Source organism: Cydia splendana, chromosome Z, assembly GCF_910591565.1.
Source record: "Cydia splendana chromosome Z, ilCydSple1.2, whole genome shotgun sequence".
NCBI lineage: Eukaryota > Metazoa > Arthropoda > Insecta > Lepidoptera > Tortricidae > Cydia > Cydia splendana.
The window spans coordinates 37267558-37284136 of record NC_085987.1 but is presented as its reverse complement, the minus strand read 5'-3'; positions in this window follow the sequence as shown (position 1 = coordinate 37284136).

Here is a 16579-nt window from a genome sequence, read left to right as displayed (position 1 = left end):
TTTCGTTCCCTAAGACTCCTATATGCGACGGTACCCAGACAAATTTAACATCAGTGTCAGTTAAGAATAATTCCCACCACAATTCTTTAATAGCAAAAATTAGATAGTTAGTGTTAGCATTAATTTTGTTATTTGACAGACTTTTTAAGACACTCATGCTATCACTAACGATTACCCAGTTTTTGTCCAATTGATTTTTCTCCTTAGTATGTTTCAAAGCAAAAAGAATGGCTGTTGCTTCAGCGGTGAAGATACTGGCATTTTTATTAATCTTGTACCCCACTCCTTTATTAATTTCAGTCTGATAAATAGCGAAGGAAACAGCATCATTATTTTTGGACCCATCGGTATAAAGAAATTTAAAATTACACCATTCTGACAATAATAGATAAACTTCCTCCTTAGAAGTCAGATTTGAGTCAATTACTATATTCATTGCCGAATATTTACTGTGAAATGTGCCTGCATAACAAGGAAGAACATCGTTATTTAAATATATGTTAAACCCTTGAAGAGAATGAAAAAAACAAAGAAATTCTTGCAAAATAAACACATTTTTATTAAATGAAGCAGAATCCGAAGCAATTAAATTAGTAAGAAGCAAATTCTTTGGCAGACTGTAAAGCTTTAAGATGAATCTTTCTTTTAGATAACGAAATCTAACAGCAATGGGGGGAAGTTTTGATTCAATTTGCATAGCAGCAATGGGACTAGTTTTAAAGGCACCAAGTATTGTGCGCATACATTTGTTTTGTATTTTATCCAGACTATTAACTAATTTATTATCTCCAGCAAAACAAAGAAAACCATATTCAAAGTGACTACGAACAAGAGATTTGTATAAAATTAACAGTATTTTGGGATCTGCTCCCCATGTAGTACCACAAATAGATTTCATTACGTTATATGCTTTGTTTGCTTTAGTTGTTATACTGTTAATGTATTTAGTCCATGAGAGTTTTGGAGTAAAGGTTACACCTAAAAATTTTACCTCACAAGATATAGGCAGCGGAATACTATTGTATAAAATATTAGGTAAGATAGGGGATTTACGACCAAAGAGAAATATTTTTGATTTAGTTGGGTTAACATTTAAATTAAGGTATGAAAAGTACTGATTTAAATTTACAAGTGCCTCATTTACAGTAACAGTCATTTGATTTAAATCCATTCCTGACACATAAACGGCTAAATCATCCGCAAATTGTAAGTTTTGTACATTCGGCCCTAAAATAACATTTAATCTTAGGATATATAAAATAAAAATTAATGGAGATAGAATTCCTCCTTGACAAACTCCTAACGAGGAGCATCTTGGACCATATAAGTGTTTATTAAATTTAACAAACACTTTTCTGTTGGTCAAAAATGCTTGTACCCAATTTATTATTTTCCCAGGTATCCCTAAAACTGACAATTTGTTTTAATTTTCAGTTTTATATTATTAAATTTGATTCCGTAAACAAAATTCCGAACGCATTTCATGGATGACAGATGTCAAATGTCTAATGCGTTTTATCAAGGTGTAAATTAGTGGATTATTGAATTTAAGTTTTAAGTTTAAGTCATAATCATCGTATGTGAAACTTTTCGACTAATAATATTTACTTTTTGTAAATAAAATACTTATTTCAATAAATATTTAACTCAAATCATTAAATATTTTGAAATTACCTTGATGTGGTTTATAAAAGTTGAACAAACGCTCCTTAAATGTCAAACAAAAAGTTAATGTTTAGTTAGTTTTCCTGAATATTACAATATTCTTTTTGGCTATTGTGAAGGTCGATAAGCAACTAAAAGACAATTCTATTTAATTCTGGAGTGATCAATTGTAGAAACTGTGTTGATAATAATATATTTGGCCGCTTTATTGAACTCTTGGTGCCTGGAAAAAAAATAAAAATTAATTATTCGAAGCATTGTAGGTTACTGAAAGTCATTGTAATTATGTGTTTCCTTGTGTCTGTACGGCTGAGTCATAAGTAAAATGCAGCCCTTGGTTTCCCCAGTTGGTAAGTAACTTTGTGTTTTTAAACATACTTATACCCTTTGTTCTACTCTGTTGGGCAAAACATGTACTTAGTTGTGACACATGCCCACTCCTTATTAGAGATGGGCGATATAGTTAAGTCACTCACTCTTGAACGACACATGTCTACTCCTTATATCAATGAAACGAAATTATAGTTTCTATAGTTTTTAGGGTTCCATACCCAAACTGTAAAAACAGGACCCTATCACTAAGACTTCGCTGTCCGTCTGTCTGTCTGTCACCAGGCTGTATCTCATGAACCGTGATAGCTAGCCAGTTGAAATTTTCCCAGATGTATTTCTGATGCCGCTATAACAACAAATACTAAAAACAGAATATAATAAATATTTAAGTGGGGCTCCCATACAACAAACATGATGTTTTTGCCGTTTTTTGCATAATGGTACGGAACTCTTCGTGCGCGATTCCGACACGCACTTGTTTAATCTAAAAAATAGATAATTATGATTGTATAAAATCATGATATTGTACACCTATGTTAACAAAAAAGTTGTGAACATTGTTGTCTTCGGTCCATTTTCTGTAGGCACACTGGAATTAAATGTACTTATGTATTGGAACAGAAGACTGGAAAGAAATGGCAATAGACAGACAAAAATGTAAGGAAATGTTGGACAAATACTTAAATATAATAGAAAAAGATGATTCCGAACAGGCCTCGGTCAAAAAGACCTTATGAACATGCATATAGATACATACACATATAATTGTTAAATGAAATGTTAACAGTTCGTATAAGAAAGGCTTTAATAATAATAATGTATCGGAACAATCAGTCACTAGCACTGTAAATAATTACTCTACTCCAGCAGCAGCTTTATTTCCATCATGGACTTACCACAGAGTTATCTCTTGGCTGTTTTTTTCATTTATTGTCTTAGGATTATAAGAATTTTTAATCTAATGTGCTACTTGCTGCAGTAATAAATATGTACATTTCTGTGCTTAGGGGCTGTCCATAAATTACGTCATCGTTTTTTGACGCCCCGGATCTTTATTTTGTGAAGCCGCTCATCATGAGTTTCAATTTGTGATAAGAGGCTAGAGGTTAAGCTTTATATTTTATATCCCAGATAATAAAATGGCACTGATTGGCCAATTTATAACTCTATCAACCTGCTTTATAAATTATGTACTGCACAATTCAATCGCACAACTACTTACTAACTAGGTTTAACTTAGTGGACCTAAGCGGACTAATTTAAATATGTATAAAGATTCTCACCCTCATCCTCTACTTCTGGTACACTTACCAGAACTCACTTACCACTGTATAGCACCCCAGAATGCTAATTGTGTTCAATGTTCATGTGTAAAGTATGGTTTGTAGAAAAACCAAAACAAACAAACGCAAGGCATGCATGCAAATCTAGTATTCAAATATGTTATTTTCCCTTTGTGGGCAACTGGTCCCACAGGAAATTCATCCTGCGGGCTCATTGACCCCTTGATAAACACAAATAAAGTTGCTAAAAATGTTTCAAAGGTTTGAATAGTTACTAAATAATTTTCCACGGATTTTGCTTTTAACCTTTGATGTCTGTTAGAATTACTACCTTCATATGTCCATTTCAAATTACTAAAAGACCTTTCCACAGTGACTGAGGTTATGGTAAGCGAGGCAAGTACTGAAAATATTGATTATATTTTTTATTGACATTTGCTGGTATTTCCACCTCTTTAAAATTTGTATAGTATTTTAACCAGGGTTTTTCTATAACACATTATGACATTTAAAATAAACTTGTCTGACCTTTTAGTGTTATTTTAATGTTTTTTTGCAAACAGTGAACAATTTTATTAATTCTGGGTCTGTTTTGGATCTTCAAACAAATTTTATCGTCTTAGCAATAATAGGTACTAAAGTGTGTATCAACAAAAAGTAACTCACTACAAAACTATTAATAAAAACACACATTTTAATCAGGAACTTAACCTATTGTCATATTACCATGTACGCCTGTAATACGTGATATGATATCATGACATGATACATGTACGCATGGACCGACCAGAGACCATATCATGATATCAATTACCGACAAGCTCGAATGCTAACACAGTGCCGCGCCGATTATGTGCTATACTAGTCAATTGATCGTAAAACTCGTGTGAATATGTGAAAAAGTGCTGCCATTAACGAGACTGTTGTACCATGGTCGAGACCATACCTCTGCAACTCAATGGACAAGTTTGTAAATATCTTATACATTACTACGATTAAAATTATACTCCTCGGCAATACTTGTGTTTTCTCTGTAATGTAACTACCTATGAAACAAAGAACCTCTGGACTCAACGCATAAACGGCTGGTCGTGACGATGCTCGTATTATCTGAAAAAGTTCGTCATACTAGATATAATAAAATAATGTGACTAATGTCTATGGAGCACGCTTGTCAGCAAGATCAGTTGAGTATCGAATTTTAAGAGTAGTAACGTCTACTATAATAAGGCCATCGTTTGTCTCTGTTATGCACCTAGCAAATTTTTGAAGTGAAAACTTCTTTAGCGGCGCTGGGCACTTTTTGAGGTGGGGAAAAAATGATAAACTCGAGACAGCGTAAGACGATCACGTGACCGTAAGGTTTAGATGGCCACTCATTTAGATGGCATTTAAATCAATAAAGAAAAACTCAATGACATTACATGAAAAAGGTTCTAATCTTGTACGGGTTGAAATACGAGGATCTCACAGTTACATTCTAACTTTATATCACTCAAATATAATTCAATAAAGCTACATCTTGATGAAATCGCTAATAAAAGTGAACTCTAGTACTGGTGGATAAAACCCAAAATATCATGACCAAATATGCAAGGTAACTTTACAATTTCTATTCTAATTTTAAACAATTAACGCTACAAATTTAAATTTCGAATTTTAAACAAGCTCACGGACCAGCACTTTTGGAAACTAAAGTTTTTCAATAGAAAGGAGGATGGGTCAATTATTCATAGTGCTGCAGACATTTTGGACTAGTCATTGAGTTTTTACTTCTGTCGGCACTCCCGGAGTGCAACCCGTTGTTTTTTTATCTTAGCTTAATGGCCTAAGCCTTGATGCTACTGACTTTGTTTCAATTGCTGCTCTAGAGTCTGTGCACAAAGAGAAGAGCCGTGGAATGTATGGGGTCCAACACATTTCACGACTCTTCTCTTTCCAAACAGACTATAAACGCTATCAGTAGCACGTTTTATTTATCAGCTGTTCTGAAAATTATTTATCCGCCGCTATTAAAAGCGTTTTCCAACATGAAATTAATTACATCTGTAATATGCTTTTTGCCTCTGCGACTTATTTTAATATTTATATGCCTATTTTAAAAATGCAATCTTAGTAAGTACTCACTTAATAAATAATTTAAGCCTCAGATATAATTTAATATGCGTATTTATGCGAACCCATCATATCGTGATTCGATGGAACCGATGTGCTTTATTAAATTCCGATGACTACCTACTTATACTAAAAGTAATCTGTAAAAGAATCAGAAAGTCGATATATATTTTCAAAAAACTCCGTAATTCTGCAGACGTTCCTTTGGGGTTGTGCACAAATCACGCGAGGTGTTTTCGGGTACTTTTTGACCCCTCTCCCCCTTGGTGATATTTGGTGAGGTTTTTGGCTACCCCCCTCCCCCCACACAACCTCACGTGTATTTATATGAAAATTTTTCTTTCGACCTAATTTTAAGGTAAATCGTATTGTATATAGAAAATCTTGTTTTTTTTCTATTTTTGTTAAATAGACTCGCTATTTTGAAGTGCAGAGTGGAGATTTATGTTTAACGAAACCGAGAAAAAGTATCTACTCATGTGGTAGGTTTATTTTTCTTATTTTCGTACACTGTAGAAAAATACACGTGAGGTTTCCGTATACCCCCCTCCCCCAACGTGATCTATCGTGATTTTTTCGTGATCCTCCCTCCCCCTATCGAACCTCGCGTGATTTGTGCATAAGCCCTTTACTAAAAACGATTTATATCGCACTTTGTCAATCAGTGATCAATTATAGTATTACGGTTTGGGGCAGTGCATCTTTAAACTAGTATGCTGGAAATCGAAAGGGCTCAATAGTCTGTTTTAAAAGTGATGCTCAAAAGACCCTTTCGATTTCCAACTTCAGATCTGTATGCCCAAGCTCAAGTTTTATCCGTCCGACAGCTATTCCTACATAAAATATGTCTACAAACTCATAAAATGTCTAAATCAATTCCTTCCTATAATTTCTTGATTAAAAAACGCATCTTCAATTTACCTATTCCCGAAGTGCGCACCGCTTTTGGAAAACGGTTCGGAGATCGTATTAGAGTACCAACCCATAACACCATACTTAAACACAGTAACCTTAAATCTAGTTCCCCTGTAGAAGCTAAGAAACTCCTATTCAAATTCTTGACCTCTCTAAATTATGCCGAGACTGAAGATATTTTAGATAATGTTTAGTTGTAGTTATAATATTATGCAATATGTTTGTGCAACTAGTTTTAAACGTTTTTTTTGTATTAGCTATTAAGTAACCGAGTTCTGTTAAAAAATTGTTCCTGGTTCCCCGCGATACAGGCAAAGCCTAGTGCGGAGACCCCTGACATAATCTGTAACCTATATTCTTGTAAATAAATACTTTTTACTTTTACTTTACTACGTAATATTTTAATATCTGGGAGACCGTGCTTTACTCGGAAAATATGTATAAATACTCAAAAATGCGCGTTTTCCCAGAGATACAACCTAGCTAGATCGATTTTTGCCCCCGAAAACCCCTATATAGCAAATTTTATCGAAATCGTTAGAGCCGTTTCCGAGATCCCCGAAATATATAAATATAAATACATATATCCCAAAGAGGAGGAAATTAGCAATAAAAAATCCATTCTAGGTACTCTAACTTTAACGAGTACTAGATGTGCTTTCGTATTTATTTTGTAAAGGCTGCCTGCTCTCTGTTTAATTTCTTTGTAACATTTCGAATGCATGAGCGTGCCTTGTTTTATTTTTGGCCTTTAGCCTAACTGTCATGGCAAAGGAGACCAAAGTTTTCATGTTTGAGTTAAATCCCGTCTTAGTATTAGCATAGAGAATAGATAGTATAGAGGGCTATTGCCATAGTAAATGTTGTAGTCACGGTACATTTACTGCCATCTATCGACACACGATTAAAACTTAAAATAAAATAGAAAATGTATAAATTAATCAAAATATGTATACGGATAAATGATTTTTAATTTTTATTGTTCCATACTGACCCATGTTCTTTCACTGATGTGTTAAAATTGTTAAATATCAAACGGTGTCGTCAACGCCATCTAGCCGAGAATAGGCCAAAGGTATGGCGCCATCTATTCGAGAATGACTTTTTCTTGATTTCCGAGGCACGTTTTTTTCTTAGACTTTATTTATCTTATACGGAGTTACATATATCTTTGGTATTAGGGTTCTGTCAAGTAGTGTGTGTTCGGCGATGAATCTGTCCAATGTCCAAAGACTCGTATGAGTTGTGTAGGTAGTGAATGCCGAACCATGATTAAAAAACAGTTTAATTTAACAAAGGAACATTTTTTTTGAACACTGCTACATTTGAGATTATCTTAACCAAGTAATTTCATTTATTTGAAATATTTCAGATCACGAATCGCGTCACAACTCGTACCGAGCGAGCGATGGGGACGCCGGTCCGTCGGAGAGCACGCCGCTCGTGCGGTTCCCTGCCAGCAGCCTGCCGCGCCGCCGGCCGGCTACCACGGCCGTCGTCGGCCTGCTGTTGTTCATCCTGCTCACCGGGGTCATTATAGGCATTTATCTGCTCGTCGTACAGAACTCTTCAGGTAAACCTATCATACTTATGCTTTGTGCGTCGAAAGGTAGGTAGGTATATTTCCCTGCTAGCAGCTTTCTTGCTACCCAAAGGTTGTCTGGAAGAGATCGCTTTTTAGCAATAAGACCGCCCGGTGTTACCTAATCTTAAACTTGTATTTAGTTTTCTGTGTATTTATTTATAATTAATAAGAATTTACGTTTTTTATGTTAATTAAACCTATTATTGTTGTTTCAGAAAACATTCTTCCTCCCGTTGAGGCGCCCGGGATGCTCCGGATTTTTGCGCAATAGTATCAGTGTCGAGTAACACACAACCTAACCAAAAGAGCAAAGCTTATAACGACACCAAGCGATGTAACCCTATATATGGCACAAGTCCGCAAAATGCAGGTAACGTTATACATACTGGTTGACCTCTTTTATGATTTATGACTGACTAGCGACCCGCCCTGACTTCGCACGGGTTTCACAAAACCTTAACAAATTATACACCTAAACCTTCCTCAAGAAACACTCTATTGATAGGTGAATACCGCATGAAAATCCGTTCAGTAGTTTTCGAGTTACATACACACAGTTATACATACACACAAACAGACAGACGCGGCTGGGGACTTTGTTTTATAATGGTATATGGTGAGAAAGTGTTAACATATGTGTTTATCGTTGACTGTACTTTACATAGTGGTAGAAATTATGTGAGCTGACTTTGAGTGCACGTCAACGTATATATATTTAACTTATATCCTTAGGTACCTTACGTGTGCACAGAAATTCAAAAATATTTTCTAGTATTAAAACTATGATTCCTACTACACAAAGTGTGACCAGCCCAAGATTTTTTGAATTTCCCGCCAAACATTTGTGTAATATTTCAGTAGCCAGACTCTACACATTGAAACTAGTGATAATGAATCACCTTGATTAGTAACTAGAACACAGTTAGGTGACTCGGATCGGTTTTCGTTGTGCCACTGGCCTCAATAATCTACTAGAGGGTAATCGATATCTGATGAAGTCATAGCTAAAAATTCAAGTTAGTGTTTTTGCAATTTATTTACGTAGTGTATTCAACAGTTTTGTATATATTTTGTCGTGTAATTGTTCTATATAAGTTTGTATATGTAATTTCTTGTATTGTAATTAAACCTATGTACACAATTACCTTTACATCTCGCGTCGAATGATGGACTCTATTTTTATTATTTTTAAATGGAGTAGCTGTCATGTAAAATGTTTGTAGACATTTTTTTTAAGTTTAGCACGTTAATTTATTTAGAAATATAACATTTAAGAAAAAGAATGGTAATAACATATTTCTTTAAGTAAACCCAACCAAAAGGGACTCGTAGGAACTGTCATAGGGACCATCATTCGACTGGAGAGATATGGTGTAACAGTACTGTACTGATTTATTTTTATTAAGAGTCTGGATAGATCCAGGAGCGTGATGAGACGGTAAAGGAACGCGAAAAGCTTTGCTACAACTTCTACTTTGCCTCTTCCCTTCTCAGTGATGGTCCCTATATTCCAGCTGGCATACCTACCTCAATCTCACATATAGTCCGACAGGAAATTGTAGAAAATTTTTGAGGGCGCCACTTTCTACGTAACTATCACATTTTTGACGTAAAATGCTTAAACATGGTAGCCCCCAGCCGGTCTGGTGCGGCGACCCTTGTCCGTTTTCTACAAAAGCCGGGTGCTGCCCCTGCGCGTCGCACGAGGGGTAGGTCCGCCCTAGCCCTATCGCTAATCTCATTTAGTCCGATATCCATGCTGCTAAAACAATTTGGCATTGAATTTTTAAAACCCGCCGCCTGCCTACCCTACCGTCAACTCTCCTTGAAGATCCTTAGTTTTTTTAACCGACTTCCAAATGTCAAAGGAGGTTATCAATTCGGTTGTCTGTTTTTTTTTAGGGTTCCGTACCCAAAGGGTAAAACGGGACCCTATTACTAAGACTCCGCTGTCCGTCCATCCGTCCGTCCGTCCTTCCAAAATAGTCAAGCAAATTAATCTTGTCGTGTGTCTCTTTCACTAATGATGTCTTTACTCGCTTAGATTCTAGAGTTCTAGGGTTAGCTCGCGAACCAACTAACGCTTAACTACTCGCTGATGCAGTGTCAGCGAGTTCCTACATCTGTGACGCAACTATATGTCATTCGATGGTATACTTTGTACTTGTAAGATATGTTCTACAATTGAAAGAGATTTCAAAATGATTTACTGCTCTTATACTAAGCGCGCTTTAATCCTAGGCGAATACATAGGGGCAAAGCTTTATTTGCTTTGGTATCTTTGCACCGAAATATCATGATGCCATTTTGCCCTAAATTAAAAAAGTACCTAAATGGTGAATTGTTTTCTTTTTAAAATTGCCGAATGTCATAACCACTTTTGTTCATGTCGCCCGAGACCCAAAATACCCAAATGTCAAAAAGTATGTTTCATCAAATGCTTAATTTTCGATGTTTAATATTTTTTTAATTTTCCAACATTTAAGGGCAATTTTATTATCCTGTCATATTAACAAATATTTTTAACAGACTGCTGGAACTAAAGCCGGTAATATTTGATAATATAGCACTCATTAATGTAGGTAATTTGAGATTTAGGTATTAAGACATTTCATCGATTTGAAGTTTAGGCTTTTTGGGTGTAAACAAAAAAAAATTAGGCATTCTGGGTTACGGGCATTTTTAACACTATTCTGTTTTGAGATCAAGAAATTTTGGTAAACGGGTAAAACGAAATTAAGGTGCAATGAAACCAAATTTGTTTTTGGATTTAGGCTGCGTAGAGCTTTGTGGCAATCGGTTTGTGACAGAATTCCAGGTAAAGCTTTTATGAAAACCATCTCAATTTAATCCACCGAGTCGGAATTACTCGTATCGTAGGTACATAAAAACTCACGTAAATAATTCAGCCAATAAAAATATTGGACGAATGGAGAGCGTGTTTGTGTTTCAAAAATGAAATAGAAAAGTCATCTATGATACAATACTGTCGGTGCCGATTTTGTGAAATTGGTTAGGTATCTATTTTTATCGACGCTTTGTCAACATACTGTTTATAAATATTTCTAGATTTAGAAAATAAATATCATCATAACAAGTTATTGCAGTCAGGATAAGGCTCCATGACCTACATAAAAATAGTCTTCAAGTTAAATATTTTGAGGGAATATCAGGAGGCTCGTGGAGGGAAATGCACCACTTTACAGCCTGCAACAACGTTACATTTATTAGCCTCTACCTACATATACCTACATGTATATGGTATGTCAGAAGTTGTTGATTGGACGACCAGACGATTAACTTCTTCACGACATAATCGTCAGAAGTGCCTTTCCATCGCAACGTGTAAAAGGGGAAGAGGTAGACCGCTAGCCACACGACTGTCCAAAGGGACATGAAAATTCTCTCATTAGAATGCAATGACGTATATGACCGCAACAAATGGCGTGGCATGGTTAAGACAGCTGACCCTGTGTAGCGGGACAAAGGTGAGGACAAAGAAGTAGAAGAAAAGTTATTGATTGGGGTTTAGTTACTATTTTAGTGTTTTTATTTTTGTTTCAGATCCCACTGAAGCAGAGCGAAAACGTTTATTGTAGTTTTTATTGTGTTCAGTGAAAATGGCCAAGATAAAATAACTTATGCAGGAATTACATTTATTGTAGGAGCTGCATTCGATTGTTAATATTTATTATTTAAGTTAAGAGACTTTATAGTGATAACGGTTATGTATGAACCAGGTATGTGTGATAATACTGATAATAAAATATAGTGTTTATTGTTTAAATAGAAAAACCAAATAAAGGGGTTAAATGTACATAGGTAATTATAAATAACGAATTATTCGAAACCATTTATTTGTTTGTTAACTGAGGTGGTAGGCCTGCTGGAGTGGGGTTCGTTTCACAGCTACAACCTCCTCTTTTAAATTTAGCAATCCGATGGCTGGTGGCCAAGTGGCTGTGGAATAGGATAAATTAGTGCCAACAGTCTAATAAATAAATCGTTGGCTGAGAGTATAAACCTGCTAAATATTTTTTTTATATAGAGAATTTTGTACCTACTTTGATACATGTTAAAGTCAAAAATAAATTAATCTTAACCAACGCCAAAAAAATCTTTGGTAGACTTTTTTTACACGTAGTACTTTATCTATTTTTTCTATAGGTAATTAGATTTCTTAACCGACTTGCACAAAATAATTAGGTAAAACCTGACCATTAATATATGATCATGCGCCATGTTGCGGAATTTCAGAACTAATTTCTTACACTGGCAATAATTTTAATGATAGGTTGTCACTGTTGTCAGTGTCATTGTGGCGGTTTACTTGAATAATACTTAAGTGTTGAATATTAAATAATAAATGACAAAAAATGGCCAAAACTATACATAATCAAGAGCGAAACATTGTAAATAATGTAAATAATAAACTGCTGGAAAAGAACCGTTTGGGAAATTAAACTATTTCGCTACGAAACATTTCCAAATTAACATCAGAGCTGACAGGTAAACAAATCAAAATGTCATTATAGTCTGGTAATTACGACTTGGTTATTGTAGTGTTATGTTATACATAAGCGAGGAAATACTTAACCCTTTATAAGGCCCTAGTTATACAGATATGCTACGTGAAAGTTAAATACACTACCATGTTTGTAATGCACTGGGGAACACATCTACGGCAAAAAAAAAACGAAATCATTAAGAAAAACATGTGGTCAATATATGCACTCAGCCTGTTAGTGCACTTGAGTTTTCAGATGATCTGTTTCCAATACACCTATTCATTGACATTGACATAACAAACATAACGTGATCTATACAGACTGGCGTTTAATTGACTACATACGGTAAATCGAACATTATTGTGTATCTTTTAGTGATTAGGATTAATATACGAATATCACTGAAAAAATTATAATCTGTGGCCCGTTTCACGATACAATTTACAAGCGGAAGTCTCTTTCTATCAAGGAGTTAAAAAGAGACTTCCGCAAAAAGTTCTAATTATAATACTTATCGATATAATAATAATAATAAAGTTCTTTATTCAGATAACCATGATCCACATTATATTGTTAGTTACATAATTTATGTTGTACTTATAACTAAAGTTATAATATAAAATGTAAATAAAATCAAATTAAATTATATCAAAATAAATTTAAACAAACAATTTAGATTAAGTAAATTAGGTACAAAGTCCATTCATGGATCACCGCTGAACGCTTCCACTTGAGACTGTACAGCAGCGATTCATGTACGGACAGTCCAGTCTGCTCGAGATCATTTTCAGGATACTGTTGGTGCTGGCTCTCACCCTGCGCACCAGGGAGGCACATCTTTTTCGCATCGTTGCGTAAAAACAATCTACGTGTGCTTCTGCAAACATCCCTGGTGCACTACAGTGTCGTGGCAGCCCCAACAGTACCCGAAATGCGTTGTTGTATTGTACTCGGAGGGCATTGTAACCAGTTCTGGTGAATCTAGCCCACAGGCTGCACGTGTAGAAACTTGTACAGTACGCTCTAAAAAGTGTAAGTTTTACGTCACGTGTACAACGTGCAAACCTGCGTGCAATCATATTTGCTCTTCGTGACAATGCCCTCCTTTCCCTTTCAACGTCCTCATTATCCTTGAGGTCGGCCGTTACCAGATGCCCTAGATATTTAAACTGATTTACTCTCTGTAGAGGTGTACCATTCAATGTAACCGGGGGCACATGATCTGGGATCTTACAGCCGGCCCCAAAGACCATGACCTCGCTTTTTTTACTATTGTATAGTAACCCGTGATCATTCGCATACTTTTCACAAATACTGACGAGTTTCCTCAGGCCACCGATGGATGCGCTCAGCAACACCATGTCATCCGCGTAGCTGATATTGTTCACGCATACACCGTCCACATGACAGCCGACATGCGTGTTACTGAGCATAGCATGTAACCTTTTATAATTTTATTAATCTTAAGTGGCAAATGATACACTTTCCTGACACTACAAACAACGTAGTCCATGCAGTTATTGCAATTCAAAATGGATGGAGAGTGGATTTATCAAAATTAGACCTTGTCATCATACCAATAAGAGTCTCGCCACTCGCCATCGTGAATTGCAAGAGCTATAATTCAAATTATTAGATACAGCGACGTGTATATTTTTAATAGTATAATGGAAACAATGACGATAGCTTGCTTCCCTTGACAGGCATAGTGCATAAATTGACCACATACTATAAATTAATTAATTACACTAAAATTAAATACTGACCGAAAAAGTATGAATGAGGAAAGAAAGCCTGATATACTCGCTATATAATACCATTATAGTTAAATAAAAAAGAGGATGTTCTTCTCCGTAAATGTTTATTAACTAAGTGGTTTCCAAATCGTCTCTGCCTTATAAAGGGTTAAGTACAGTAACAAAGATGTGTTTGAAAAATATTTACTATGGTCAAAGATATAGGTACCTACATAACAGATTTTCATTTTTAGTTTTAATCTTGTGTCGATAGATGGCAATAAATTTACAGTGACTACAAAATTTACTATGACAATAACTCTCTATATACTCTATTCTCTTTGCTATGGGCTTTGGAGACGATCAATTTTATTCATTGACAATGTAGCAGACCCTATGTAAGGTAATTTTGACCTATGTGTGACGCGTAAGAAAATACATGAATTTTATACGGTAAAAACCGACAATAAAAAAATGTGAACACCGAATATTTGGATACTGATTATGATTAGAGTGAGTAAAAGTATGTAAGTCAAAATAACGAGTTGCCAATCCACATTGTTCAGACTATATTGAACTGTTGCCATATAAATGAGAATAATAGCGCCCTCTTGACAATGATCATATATTACTGTACGGTTACCATCAGTTTGTCACTGACATAAACGCCGTCGAGAACGTAATTTACTTTCTATACATCCCGTTTGCACTAATATGCGAGTGCGAGCGAGATGTATAGAAAGTAAATTACGTTCTCGACGGCGTTTATGTCAGTGACAAACTGATGGTAACCGTACTGGTCAGTCTTTAATAACAGTGAAATGGCGGGAGTATTTCTATGAAAAAAAATTGTCAAATAATACGTTATAAATGTTATAATATAATGACATCTCAATATGCTAAGCAGCGGTCGGCAACCTTTTAGCAGCCAAGGGCCAAATAGTAGTTACTGAAGTTGACGCGGGCCGCACTTTGTTAATATTTATAAGTTTATCATATCAGACATTGTCGTTTGTCAATATTACATACAAAATAGCCAGGGAGGCTCGCGGGCCGCTTGTTGCCGACCGCTGTGCTAAAGTAAATCGGTATGCGTAAAGTGGTTTTGTACCTAAATATTTTGTATCTAATATTTTTTTGATTCACCCTCGTAACTTTTAGATAATTTTTTTCAATAGCCTATATTGTGTCCCACTGCTGGGCAAAGGCCTCCCCTTTCTTTCGCCACTCGTCACGGCTTTTAGATACTATGAAACTATTTTGTTTAATAGGTACACACTATGGTGTTATAATGAGCTACAATGTTATTAATGGTTTTGCTGTGTATAATAAAATTAGAACACTATATGAACCAAATTGGATGTCCTCAATCTTCTATGCAATTTTATCGCATTAGAACGGCAAGTTATGGATTTGATGATAGCTGTTGCCACCGCGTGTTAGACGAAAGGGTCGCAAGGTCAGACACATATACCTACTCCTATCTCTGTTAGCATTGATATATGTAGAACTAAATGCACTCCGGAAGATTCCGCTTGTTTTATACGAAGTTAAATGTAGAATCAAGTTCCACGTGTGAACACACGGCCGGTCTCGTGTAGACAACATTTTTTTTTTCATAAATGTTTCTTTTTGATTAAGTCGATACACTATTGTCGCGTCGCGTCCCGCTAAGCACCATTAAGTATCTGCACCTGATGTTGGTAAAAATGAACTTGAATACTTTGTTAATATAAATAGTAAGTGCAGGAAGGTACGCTTAGTGACACAATAAACCAAGCATACTCGACTTTTAACTCTTTCGTTTGTACACTTGTGGAGTAAGTTATTCATTATCATCATATTGGCCTCCAGTCGCCACTGTTGAGCATAGGCCTCTCTTCGTGTATGCCACTTATCCCGGTCCTGGGCTAATCTCATCCAGAAATGTCTCGCGATTTTTCGAAAGTCATCCCAACGAGCCAGCTCCACTTACAGAAGGTGAATAGAACAGCAGAAGTAGTGAAACTCTTCCTTTTTGACTGTGTCTGAGTGACGTACCTAGAGTTCTTGCCCTATGACGGGGTCCCTGCATTGACCTTACTTATGTACCTACTCGTATTTATGCCAGGATTACCGGGTGGCCCACTTATAGAGGCTTAGTACGGGCTGCAGGTTGAGCATGGCTGTTTTAAAAAACGTTAAAGGTTGTGCTTATCAGACGCGTTATATTTAACTCAAATGCGACTATTTTGAAGTTATTATTAGCCGGGTGCACACAGACCGAGAATACGTGAGTTTGCTCGCTCTGTGTGGACCCGGCTATTTAGGAATATTTTTCAGACGCAATCTTGGTAGTTACTTATGTCTTATGTATCTTCTAGAAATCGCGATGTCCGGATAGGTTCGCACTTATGGTTCACCAATAATTAGGTACGAGTAATTTAATTAATTTAGTAG